The 12,415-nt window shown below is 44.7% G+C and overlaps 1 protein-coding gene across 5 annotated transcripts in view; it reads left to right on the top strand.

Moving 5' to 3' along the window:
• ky (kyphoscoliosis peptidase) overlaps window positions 1-12,415 on the top strand; it is a 152,228-nt gene that overhangs the window by 37,791 nt on the left and 102,022 nt on the right. The gene's annotated exons all lie outside the window — the stretch shown is intronic.

The following is a 12,415-nucleotide window of genomic DNA, read 5'->3' as shown; positions in this document are numbered from 1 at the left end:
ATCTCCGGGCTGCCCCGTCGACCCGTCCTCGTGGCCTACCAGCGGGCGTGGAGCGCCGTTTCCTGGCGGGGACCGCCCAGCACCTCAGCTTCGTTGGCGGCACAGCGCTGGAGCGCTATCGCGGAGCGGGCGATGCCTTGCCTGGGTCGCCGCACTGGATCGACGCGCTGGAGCTCCGGTGAGCTGTGACCGCCGAGATCAACACCTCCGGGCTGCGGGTCTGCGGAGCGAAGCGGGCGGCACCGACTCTAACATCGGGAGCCTGGGAGCTCCAACCCGGCGCGGCCTTGTCGGCTTCGGAAGCCGCGGTCCCCAGCTAGGAAGCGGCCGTTCCAGGTGCCCCAGCCGCTGTGAGGACTCTCCCGACGCTGGGGCAACACCACCCGGCCAGAAATGGCCAGGAACATCGGGCCTCCATAGAGGCAATTGCGGTGGCCTAAATAGGCCTGACTTTGGGTGAACTGGGGATGGGAACTGGATGTTGTGCCTTCTGATAATTTTTTTGTGTGTAAGTAAACATGTTAGTCTGTGTCCAAGATGGCTGTCGGAAGGGAGAGTGGACGCTGGCGCGCTTTAGTTGCCGCTGCTCTCTCTTCACATTGTGTTTTTTGATTTTTTGTCTTTGGAGCGATTTCTGTCTTTAATTTGTGTATTGGTGATGCCCTTATTATTTATTTTACTACGACTAGATGTTATTTTCTCTTCTGTTAATTTCTGTAATGTGTCCTTGAGACTTTGAAAGGCGCCCGAAAATAAAAATGTATTATTATTATAGCTAAAACATTGTCCGACCACATCGGCTGATATCATCAGTTCTCTAGCTAGATCTCCGCAAGCTCACTGTAATCCTTTACTTCTTTTACAGACTGGTTCCCCTGCTGTCCATTTTCTAACTTTTAATCGAATATCCTGCCAAATGAATTTTCTGCCTTTCATTTCCACTTCTTCATTCTTCCTTCCAAATCTCAGCTTCCCATCTCCCGACCACCCTGATTCAACCTCCACCCCACTTCCCATCCTCCCCAACTCACAAGCAAACCTGCCTACAAATATATTGTTTCTGGTCATAGAGTCATGGAGTCCTACAACACAGAAACAGACCCTTCAGCCCAACCTGTCCATGCTGACAAAGATGCCCCATATAAGCTAATCCATATGCCTGCATTTGGCCCATATCCCGCTAAATCTTTCCTACCCAAGTACCAGTCCAAGTGTATTTTAAATGCTGTGATAGTATCTGCCACAACTACCTTCTTTGATAGCGCGCTCCATATGCTCCCCACCCTCTGAATGAAAAGTTGCCCCTCGTATTAAATCTTGCCTCTCTCACCTAAAACATTTATCCTCTTGTTTTTGATTCTCTTACATTGGGTAAGACTCTGCATGGAATCAGCCCTTCCACCTGCCTATCTCTCCAGTTGTTCCCCCATGATGCTCACTAGCATCTGATTCTGGGGAATCTGGAAGTCGGGAACTCTTGCGAACAATCCCTTGTTCGAGGCTGATATACCAGAATGGGCCCTTATGACATCCTTGTCCTTGTTACCAGACCAGTAGCAGAACATCCTACTCTCCTGATATTGAATCTATTCTAGCTGTATTTGAATAACACAAATTTAATATAACATGATCAATTAATTAGCGAACACTAATTGTATTACATGGGCCAAATATTATTTGCCTGAAGCCTCCATGCTGCTAACTCCCACTCCCCTGGGTTTGACTGCACTTGGTCCTAGTGCTAGTCTCCTTAACCCTGGTTACCTCAGTGGCTGTTCCACTGGGTCTTCCCCATCCCCTCAAACTATGTAACCCCTGCTCTTCCCCATTCCACTATCCTCACCCCCCCACCTCACAAATCAAATACACCATGGGGATGCCTGCCCTTTGTTACGTCGACACTTGTTCGAGGCGTACCAGGGCCCTACCTCCGACGATTTGCCGCCTCCTTGACTTCATCCGCTACACCACTATCCTCAAATACACCGCAGGTGATAGACTTCTGACCGACATCCACTATAAACCCACTGACTTCCATGGCTATCTAGACTACTCTTCCTCCCATCATGCTTCCTGCAAGGACTCTATCCCCTACTCCCAATTCCTCCGTCTACGCCGCATCTGCTCCCAGGATGAGCTGTTCCACACCAGGACATCGGAAATGTCCTCATTCTTCAGGGAACGGGGGTTCCCCTCCCCTACTATAGATGAGGCTCACACCAGGGTCTCTTCCATACCCGTAACACTGTTCTCTCTCCCCATCCCCTCACTCGTAACAAGGGCAGAGTTCCCCTAGTCCTCACCTTTCACCCCACTAGCCGTCACATACAACAAATAGTCCTCCGGCATTTTCGCCACCTCCAATGTGACCCCGCCACTCACCACATCTTCCCATCTCCCCCCGTCTGCTTTCCGCAAAGACCGCTCCCTCCGTAACTCCCTTGTCAATTCTTCCCTTCCCTCCCACACCACCTCCTCCCCGGGCACTTTCCCTTGCAACCGCAAGAGATGCTACACTTGTCGCTTTACCTCCCCCCTCGATTTCATTCAAGGACCCAAGCAGTCATTCCAGGTGCGACAGAGGTTCACCTGCATCTCCTCTAACCTCATCTATTGCATCCGCTGCTCTAGATGTCAGCTGATCTACATCGGTGAGACCAAGCATAGGCCCAGACAATGCAACACCTACTGCAATGCCCATTGCTGGATAATCCATGTACTACTGCAGATCTTGCACATAACACTCAAATAGCGCAATGATGTATACGGCAGTGGCGAGCCACTATATATAGCATCAGGACATGAAAAAAGAAGACGGGCCAAATTGGATTTCACGTGATTTCGATCAGAAACTAGGGAACCACTTAAAAGTTACTTTGGAAATTGACAAACAAATAATCTGTCTTAAAAAAAATGTCAGGGGAAAGAACAAAGTTTCCATGTACCTGCCCACAGTAATCAGGCACCATTATCTATTAAGAACATTTTTTTACTACAGAAGGCCATGGAAATTGACAAGTGACAAGTGATCATCTCAATTAACAATTGTGCATTGATGCCCTATTAAACAACATCAGCCCACTCGTGCACCCGTGGTTGTCCCAGACATGGAAACCAGTCCACAATTTCTCCAAGAACACAAGAGGTGTCTTCCACATGATGGAGATGCCTTGTTATCTCTCTAATGATTCAATTAACTGATAAGGCAGAAATAAAATACCACTCTCCCCACATTGGAGAAAATTTGTCCACGCACCAAAATCCCAAGTGTCTCCAGAAAGCAGGCACCTCATCGCTGGACTTTCTGTTCCTTACTGTCTGTATTAACAAATAGCTTCTGCATTTATGCTAACTGAAATCTTAGATCTGTCAAACCCCAATTCAAAAAAGTGCCCCTGCCTCACATTCTGTTGAAGCAGTGCTCCAGGGATCTAGACTCTATTCTCTACATCACATACACATGCTGGGCACTGTTACATTAGACTGGTTGAAATTGCAGTGATCCTGACAGCCCTCTGGACATTAATTACCAGATAACCAGATAACCACTGCCTGCAATGAGCCAGCACAGCCTTTGTGGTCAAGGGATTTGAAGATCAAGTCCGAAACCTTACGGTTTACTGGGCAACTGTGATCTTTACTACCCGTATGCTTCAGAGACCTGAACTGCAGTAGGTATTTCAAATAACTGGATGGACACGACAAACACTATATACACAAAATCCTCCAAGCATACTGGTGAGACAACATTGATGTCTTCTGCAGTTACTGAGGTTCAAATTAAACTCAGACAGCTTCAGTTGCCAGACATGACAGGAGACTCCCAAAACAAAATATGATTCTGAGCTTTGTCAAAGGACAAGATTACAGGAAGAAAGGTTCAAAGATATGCTCAAAGCCTGCTTGAAAAAAGTATAACTCCTGAGGAACCCTGGCCATCGCCCACTCGAGTTGAGAAGGTGCTGATAACCTTAAGTCCCTGCATCAGGAGCCCTGTGGCCAGATATCCTATTACTTTAGTAAATGTGGTTTCCCCTCTGCTGTCATAGATGGAACTTCCTCTGTGCCTCGTAGTTCTGCTCTCTCTTCCTGTCCCCCCAGACAGAACAGTTAGAGTTCCCCTAGACTTCATCTTTTACCCCAGCAGCCTACCAATCCAACACATAATGTTCTGACATTTCCGCAAATTTCAACGTGATCCCACCACCACCCACATCTTCCCATCCCATAGAAACATAGAAAATAGGTGCGGGAGTAGGCCATTCGGCCCTTCGAACCTGCACCGCCATTCAATATGATCATGGCTGATCATCCAACTCAGTATCCTGTACCTGCCTTCTCTCCATACCCCCTGATCCCTTTAGCCACAAGGGCCACATCTAACTCCCTCTTAAATATAGCCAATGAACTGGCCTCAACTACCTTCTGTGGCATCCCCATCGCTTTCCGTCTTCTGCAGAATCCACTCCCTCCGCAGCTCCTTGGTTCACTCAATTCCTTTGCACACAAACTACCCCCTGCCCAAGGCCTAACCATTTTAACTCCCCTTACCATTCCCATACTGACCTTTCTGTCCTAGGCTTCCTCTGCCAGTGTGAGGCCACATACAAACTGGATGAACAACATCTCATATTCTGCTTGGATAGCTTATAACCTAATGGTATAAACAATAAATACTACAATTTTACGTAAGTAACCTACAAACAACCCCTTTGTGTTTTTTTTTCTTTTCCCTCCCCCTTCCCTGTGCCCCTCCTGGACTCATACAGATGTTTCCCCTTCCCCATCCCTTTCAACCTATATAACTTCTTATGGTTCCAGAAAAATACAGGCCCGCTCCAAGTCTCAGTTCTTTTAGATCGGGGCGGAAGACTTTACTGTTTGACGTTGCCTTTAATTAAATTAAATAATTATTCATTTCTTACCCTGCACTGTAACTTTTATTCGTGTATTTTATACTTGTCTTATTCTATTTTAGCTTGTTTTATTTTCTATTCTTTTAACAACTGTTTTTAATTGCTTTTGATCGCTCTTTAATGCTTTGTGTAAAGCATTTTGAATTGCCTTGTTGTTGAAATGTGCTATTTAAATAAACTTGCTTGCTACTTGGTTTCACAATTTGCACTTCTTCTATCCTTATCTCACACCTTTTGCCTTTTCATCTCTGGATTTAGTCCAACCAACTGCCTATCAAAAAAACCCTCACCTGTATCCACCCATCACTCACCAGACTTTGTTCTGACCCTCCCCTCTTCCAGTTTTGTTCTCCCCCGCCCCTCACCCTGACCACAATCCATCTGAAAAAGGGTCCCGATCTGAAAAGTCACTTATTCATTTCCTCCATAGATGTTGCCTGACCTACTTAGTTACTCCGGCACTCTGTGTCTTTCTTCGTAAACCAACATCTACTGTTCCTTGTGTCTACTTCCTAAACAGACACTGTTCTGAGTTTTGTTATAGGAGAAACTTTGGAATTTGGAATTGGAAATGCAATTGGAATTGGAAATTGAAGATGCGTTCAAAAACTCCTTGAAGAAGTGCAACATCCCCACTGACCTTTGGGAAACTCTGGCTCATGACTGATTAAAGTGAAGAAGGAGCGTTCAGGAAGGGTATTGAGGACCTTGACGCACTGCATCAGGAGCATGCAGAGGCTCTGTGGAAGTAGCAGAAGAAGCACACCACCTCGCCAATGACCCACCCCACCCCCCCTCAGCCACCTCCTGTCCATTCAGTGGAAGTGTCACAGTTCCAACCGTGCTCATCAGTCACCTCAAAACCCGCAGAAACAAAGCGGATTACGCATGATCCCAATGGACTGCCTGTGAAGAAGAAGAATATAGCACTGAATAAGACCCATCATCTGTGTGCTAGTTGATCTGAGACTGTTGAACTTTAAAAAACAGATCTATCCCCATGACTATTACAATGATGTCCACTTCTCTTTGCACCTTATGTGGTAATACTCCCCATCAAGACATGGATTCTTCTAGACTGTACACCCAAGGTGTTCATTTTCTCATTGATATTATGGAAAACCAGTTGAATGGTTCTACCATCCCAGAGGATTTAGGCATGACTGCATTATTACTGTTCTCTTGAACCCTTGGTAGCACCACCTACAACATGCCTATGGAACCACCCAAGATGCCATATGCTCTCTCATCATTGAGAAGGCGTAATGGGAGAATATTAAAAATGAGTCGTTCTCGCAAATAACACCCAATGCACAGGCCTGTTGGTAATTTGCACTGCTGTTTGTGGGCCTGTGTTCTCTGCAGCATGCCTGCCATGCATTCTCCAACAGTCTGTGCCTCAAGTCAAGTTGATTTTATCATCATCTGCACAAGTATGATGAAGTACAAGTACAATTAAAATCTTGCTTGCAGCAGCAGCATCACAAGCACATACACAACACACAAAAACAGAAATCATATTTCATTTATGTATAAATTCTACAAGATAGTGAAAGGGAAAATACTGCAAAAAAAACAAAAAAACAACAGTGCAAAAATACGTAATTAAAACCATCTATCGTAGTACAAAAGGATGTCTGTAGTGTTTCATAGCCAGCGAAAGTACTGAGCAGGTTGGTTCAAGAGTCTGATAGCTGTAGGAAACATATCAGAAACATATCCCATGAAGTCCCGAGCGCTGTTTACAAGTCATGAAAAACACCATCAAAAGTTAGTTCCTTCTTTCTGAAGTTTGGAGTTCATGAGAGAATTGTTCTCAGTAAAAATCAATGTCATCAGGACAAGCAAAGCAGGATCAAAAAAATGCTTCCTTTCTAGACTCCGTTTGAAGATTTGCCTCACCCACGACGAGAATGATAACTTCAAAAATATGTGGCTCAGAGCCTTGATCACTTCAAAGCTTAATGACGTAGCTGTCGAAAATAAATTCCGGCTTCAGCAAAATATCATCTTATTATGAAAATACCTCAAGGCCTGAGGATAAGATTTGATTTTATTAGCATTACATGACAGGAAAAGAACTAACAAGATAAAATTCATCCCTGATCTTGGGACATGATCAGTTATCTAAGAAAAAAATGCACAGGCTGCCCAAGATACCAGATAGTATCCATTAATTTAAAAAAGTCGCATTATCCAGGCATCAACATTTAAATTGTGTAGATTCTGGTTTCCACTAATAGAAAATATTTCTGTGCTGATGGAACGATTTCCATCAATTTTATACCTGTTTCTCATGAAGCCAGTCTTTCTGATTTGTGGGCATGTGATTGTATCTTCAGCCTCATCTAAATGAGTGACTTGCTTGAAATGATAATGAGAAATCATATAAATGATAATGCTTAAATACTTGTCGTTGAGAGTATATGGGCAGGGACTGACAGTCAGGTTGCCGCTGGGACTTAAGTGCTGAATGTTATGTGTGGAAATTGTTTACATTGACTGTTTTTCTGGTGCTCCTTCTGAGGACGGTCACGGTCCACAAAACATTGTTATCTACTATTCCATGGAAATTCCCGGGCCTTCATGATATATGTGTGCCTCCTGCCATTTTCCTCACCTAAATCCCCGACACTCTATCCCCTTTTCTTTCATATGCCGCTGTAAATTTCTCCCAGTGAGTGGATACACCCAATATACCCGACAAGCCACACTATAACCTCTCACTACTGGAAGATAAAGAAACAGATACTTTGCACTTGGCCTATCTGGTCCTGTTTATTCTCCATGTAAGCATCCTCCAGTAGGTGGTGGGTGTATAGAAAGAGCTCCCAGAGGATGTAACTGAGGCAGGTGCAATAACAACATTTAAAATACATTTGGACGGCTACATGAATAGGAAAGGTTTAGAGTGATATGGGCCAAATGCAAAGTAATTAAACTAGCTTAGATAGGGCATCTTGGTCCGCATGGACTAGTTAGGCCAAATGGCCTGTTTCTGTGCCATGTAACTGCATGGCTCTGAGCATTCCTCCTTACTTCATTCAACAGAAACCTAAACATTGAAGTGGTCTCAATGGGTTTTAGCAGGCTTTTGACAAGGTCCTACATGGTAGGCTGGTCCAGAAGGTTAAGGTAAAAAGAAACCGAGGTGTGTCGCCAAACCAGATCTAAAATTGGCTTGGTGATAGTAGACACAGAATAATAGTGGATGGGTGGTTTCTGACTGGAAATCCATAACTAGTGGTATACCGCAGGGATCAGTGCTGGGACTTGTGTTGTTTGTGATTTATGTAAATGTATGTGAGTGTAGGTAGTCTGATGAGTAAATTTGAAATGACAGAAAAATTGTTAGACTGCACTTGGGAGTATTCTGTACAGTTCTGGTCACCTCATTACAGGAAGGATGTGGACGTAATAGAGAGAGTGCAGAAAAGATTCACACAGGATATTACCCTGAATGGAGGGATGAAGTTATACGGTTGGATAAGATGTGTTTATTCTCACTAGAATGTAAGAGGCTGATTTGTGACCTTTTAGAGATTAATAAAATGATCAGAGGTATGGATAGGATAGAGTCAAGAGTTGTTTCCCTGGGCAAGACAGTCTAAAATGAGGCACAGAATTAACGCAAAAAGGGAGAAATTTAAAGGAGATATGAGGGTACATTTTCCACATAAAGAGAGTGAATATCTGGAAGAGTTAGTGGAAACTGATACATTTCCAATGTTTGAAATGCTCCCTAATGCCAGCAAATGGGATTAGCATAGACATAGAAGAGGTGGATCGGAAAGACCCATTTCAGTGCTGTAGGATTCCATGATCCCACATTTTCCCCTCCCAAACTAATCATTGCAGCGAATTCAGCCAACTTGTATTTCAATAATCCCAAAATAATTTTTTATGTACACCGCTTCCATTTCTCTTCCCTCTCCTGCTCTGCCCTGACTTTATCTCCCATCCTTGTCCTACCCTACCCCTCCCCTCTCCACCTTCCCTGCTTCGGTGTGCTTCTATCTGTTTGATTTCACATGTCTAATTTTAAGCATTCTGTAATCTAAGTTGTTCTGATTAAAAATACCAAGTTATTTCACCAAAGCTTTAATATCCCTCCATTAGAGCAGAGCCAAATCATAACACTGCGATAAAGCTTTGTTTGTATATTCCCTTTTATATTCCTTCGTATGAGTTATGTAACTGAGTGTATGTATCAGATGATGTATTTGTATGTATCAGAAGATCGGCATTCTGAATGTGGCCTCAAAGCCCAAGGGCGAAATTTATACCCTGTCTACACTGAATTTATGCACAGATATTAAAACGGACAAGCACCGGTTAGCTCCTTATTTGTAAAATAGTTATTAACCGTTCCTGGAGACTATCAGGGAGTTCAAGCGTTGCAAGAGTAAATTAACCCAGAGTAATGTTACACTCGTTCTTCTACAAGGACCTTAATGACATTAACAGCACCAGAGAAATATTAATAGAATTTAAATGTGGCAGAGATCACCCACAGCGGCACGTGTAGCCAGGTTATCCAGGGTTGGAATTGCTAAATGAATTAATATTCGGGATGTTGCTGATTCTTTGGAAACTTTAGAAAGGCAAATAATTAGGGTGAGTGGCAGTGGTTTTTGTCCTTTAATCTGTTGAACAAATAATTCAATAGACACCTAACTAGGCAAGGCTTAGAAGGATACAGATATAATGCAGACAAATGGTATTCATGTGAAAGGATAAAAAGGGCAGCGTTGACATGGTGGGCCAAAGGTCCCATTATTGTTCTGTACAGTTCTAAGTGTCTGTTACTTGACATTTGCTTAATTTCATTCCAAAACTTATCAGGTGCAGGTCACAATTCAAATCCATTCCCAGCTTAATACAACCAATGACACTGTGATGACTCTTTAGGAGATAAATTAATTCATTTAAACGTGTAGTTTAGTAAATTAATAGTGAAGGCAATCAACCACTCTACCTAACCATTTTTAAGTTGTTATTGGATGTCGTTGGGATTAATAGTCCATTCTTAGTTGATAAATGCTTCAACAGTTAACCATGCTCTGTGGGGTGGTGCGTTTATCAAAATGCATAGAGGGTGGTTGTAGAATCACATAGAGAGGCTTGGTTGTGGTGGTGGAGACATTTGCAGACTGCACCAGATGGGGTGGGAATCACGTGGAGATGAGACTCAGTGAGGGTTGGGCTTGGCTGACGTGTACATTAGAGATCGGTGTCCCATAGAAATCGCATCATTTCCTCTCCCTGAATAATATCAGCACTCTTACTCAAATCCATAACTTCCTGCAAATGGCAACACATGTAGATAAATAAGGCATATGATATGCCTGTCGGTATTGGTCGAGAAGTCATGATGCAGCCTTATATGAATTTTTTTAGGCCAAATTCGGAGTATTGCCTGCAGGTCTGGTTGTCCCATTAGAGCATACATAGAACTTCCAACTAGCGCAGGAATGGGCCCCTTCGGCTCACAATACTGTGTTGAATATGATGCCAAGTTACACTGATATCATCTGCCTGTACATGATCAATATATCTCCCTATCCCTTGCCCTTCCATGTGCCTTTCTCATAGTCTCTTAAACGCCACTATCATATCTGCCTCCACCATCACCCCTGGCAGCACATTGCAGGCCCTGACCACTCTTGCCCCGTACATCTCCATTATACTTTCCCGCTGTCACCTTATACCGATACACTGTTGTGTTGGACATTTCCACCCTAGGAAAAAGTTCCTGACCATCTACTCTATCTATGCCTGTCATAATTTTACATACATCTATCAAGTCCCCGATTAATCTCCGTTCCAGAGAAAACAATCCAAGTCTATCCAACCTCTCCCTGTAGCTAAAACCCTCTAATCTAGGCAGCATTCTAGTAAACTTCCTCTGCACCCTCTCCAAAGATTCCACATCTTTACAGGTAGGATGTGGATACTTTGGAGAGGTACAGAAGAAGTTTACCAGAACGCTGCCCGAATTAGGGGCCATTTGATTCAAGGGAGCTGTACAAACTTGGATTGTTTGCGATGGAACGCGGGAGGTTGAGAAGAGAACTGACAACAGTAGATAAAATTAGGAGAGGAATAGATAGATTGTGTAGACAGTCAGGATCTTTTTCCTAGGGTGGAAATATTAAAGGCTATAGTGCATAGCTGTAAGGTGAGTGGAGCAAAGTTTGGGAAGAAATGTTAGGCAGGTTTTTTATTCAGAGCGTGGGGGATGCCTAGAACGCATTGCTGGAGTGTGGTGAAGGCAGATAAGATAGCGTTTAAGAGGCTTTTGTGATGCATATGGGTATGCAGGGAATGGGGAGATAAGCAGGCTATGGGAACAGATCTGCCAGCTCCAACCGGGCCGGAGTTCCAGAGCCCTACCAGCTGCACTGGAGTTCCAGAGCCCTACCGGCTGCACTGGAGTTCCAAACCCCGGCTGCAGGGGGCAGATTTGACCCACCGATTGGCGCACAAGTCCCGATAAGCGTCCGCCTCACCTGGGCTAGTCACCACATTTTCAGAGGAAATTCCAGAGAGGAGTGTCAACTGCGCTCTTGTAATTTTGTCTGGATTAAAGGGGGCGCCAGACCACCAGTTGCCCGAAAATTGTGGTGGACCTGTATACTGTTGAGTTCAAGTATCACTATACATAAGCACTTAGATATATCTCAGTTAAGCAATTAGTGCATTGGGTAAGCATACAGTACAAGTGTATAGTGTTAGTATACCAAGATAGTACTCAAAATCGCCAGTTGTAAGTGCAGGGTTCTTTACCTGACCATATAGGCCCGTTATCCTGGCGGCGTCATAGGGTTGGCCTGGCCAAGCGTGGCTGTTGATGTCCTCCACCTCTGCTCCACCGCTCCGTGCCGCTGCAGGTCATGTCCAGTCCACACACTCGGCCTCTCGGAGCAGCGCGCAGTCCAGCTGAGCACCATGTTGTTGCAGGGTTAATGGCCCACTCCACCACCGAGGCAGTGCACTGGCTCCCACAGTCCGTCTGCTTACCGGCCCTCCGTCCAACTCCCTCCTCACTGAGCAGTGAGCCGGGCCTGCTGCTGGGTATGGTCGCGGCACGCCGGGGCGACCCTCTGCCGTGAAGAGATGATCAGCCTTGATCCTCCCGACCGCTGTTGCCGACTCCATCCTCTTCGGTACTCTGGTCTACACCGGACGGTCTTCAGGGGATGACAAACCATTGGTTAGGATGTACATAGATAATTGAATTGGTTAGGATGTACATTGAGTATTGTGTACAGTTCTGCTCATCACACTAGAGGAAGGATGTGGTTGCACTGGAGAGCGTGCAGAGAAGATTCACCAGGATGTGGCCTGGTCTGGACGATTTAGTTGTGGGGAGACATTGATTCAGTTAGGACTGTTTTCCCTGGAGCCACAGCTGGCACTTCCAATGGAGGCTGAGCATGACTTCATAGAGGTTTATAAAATGATGTGTGGCATTGATGGGGTATTTTGAAAAAGTC

This window comes from Leucoraja erinacea, chromosome 14 (assembly GCF_028641065.1).
Source record: "Leucoraja erinacea ecotype New England chromosome 14, Leri_hhj_1, whole genome shotgun sequence".
NCBI classification, from domain to species: domain Eukaryota; kingdom Metazoa; phylum Chordata; class Chondrichthyes; order Rajiformes; family Rajidae; genus Leucoraja; species Leucoraja erinaceus.
This window is presented reverse-complemented; position numbering and strand designations above follow the sequence as displayed.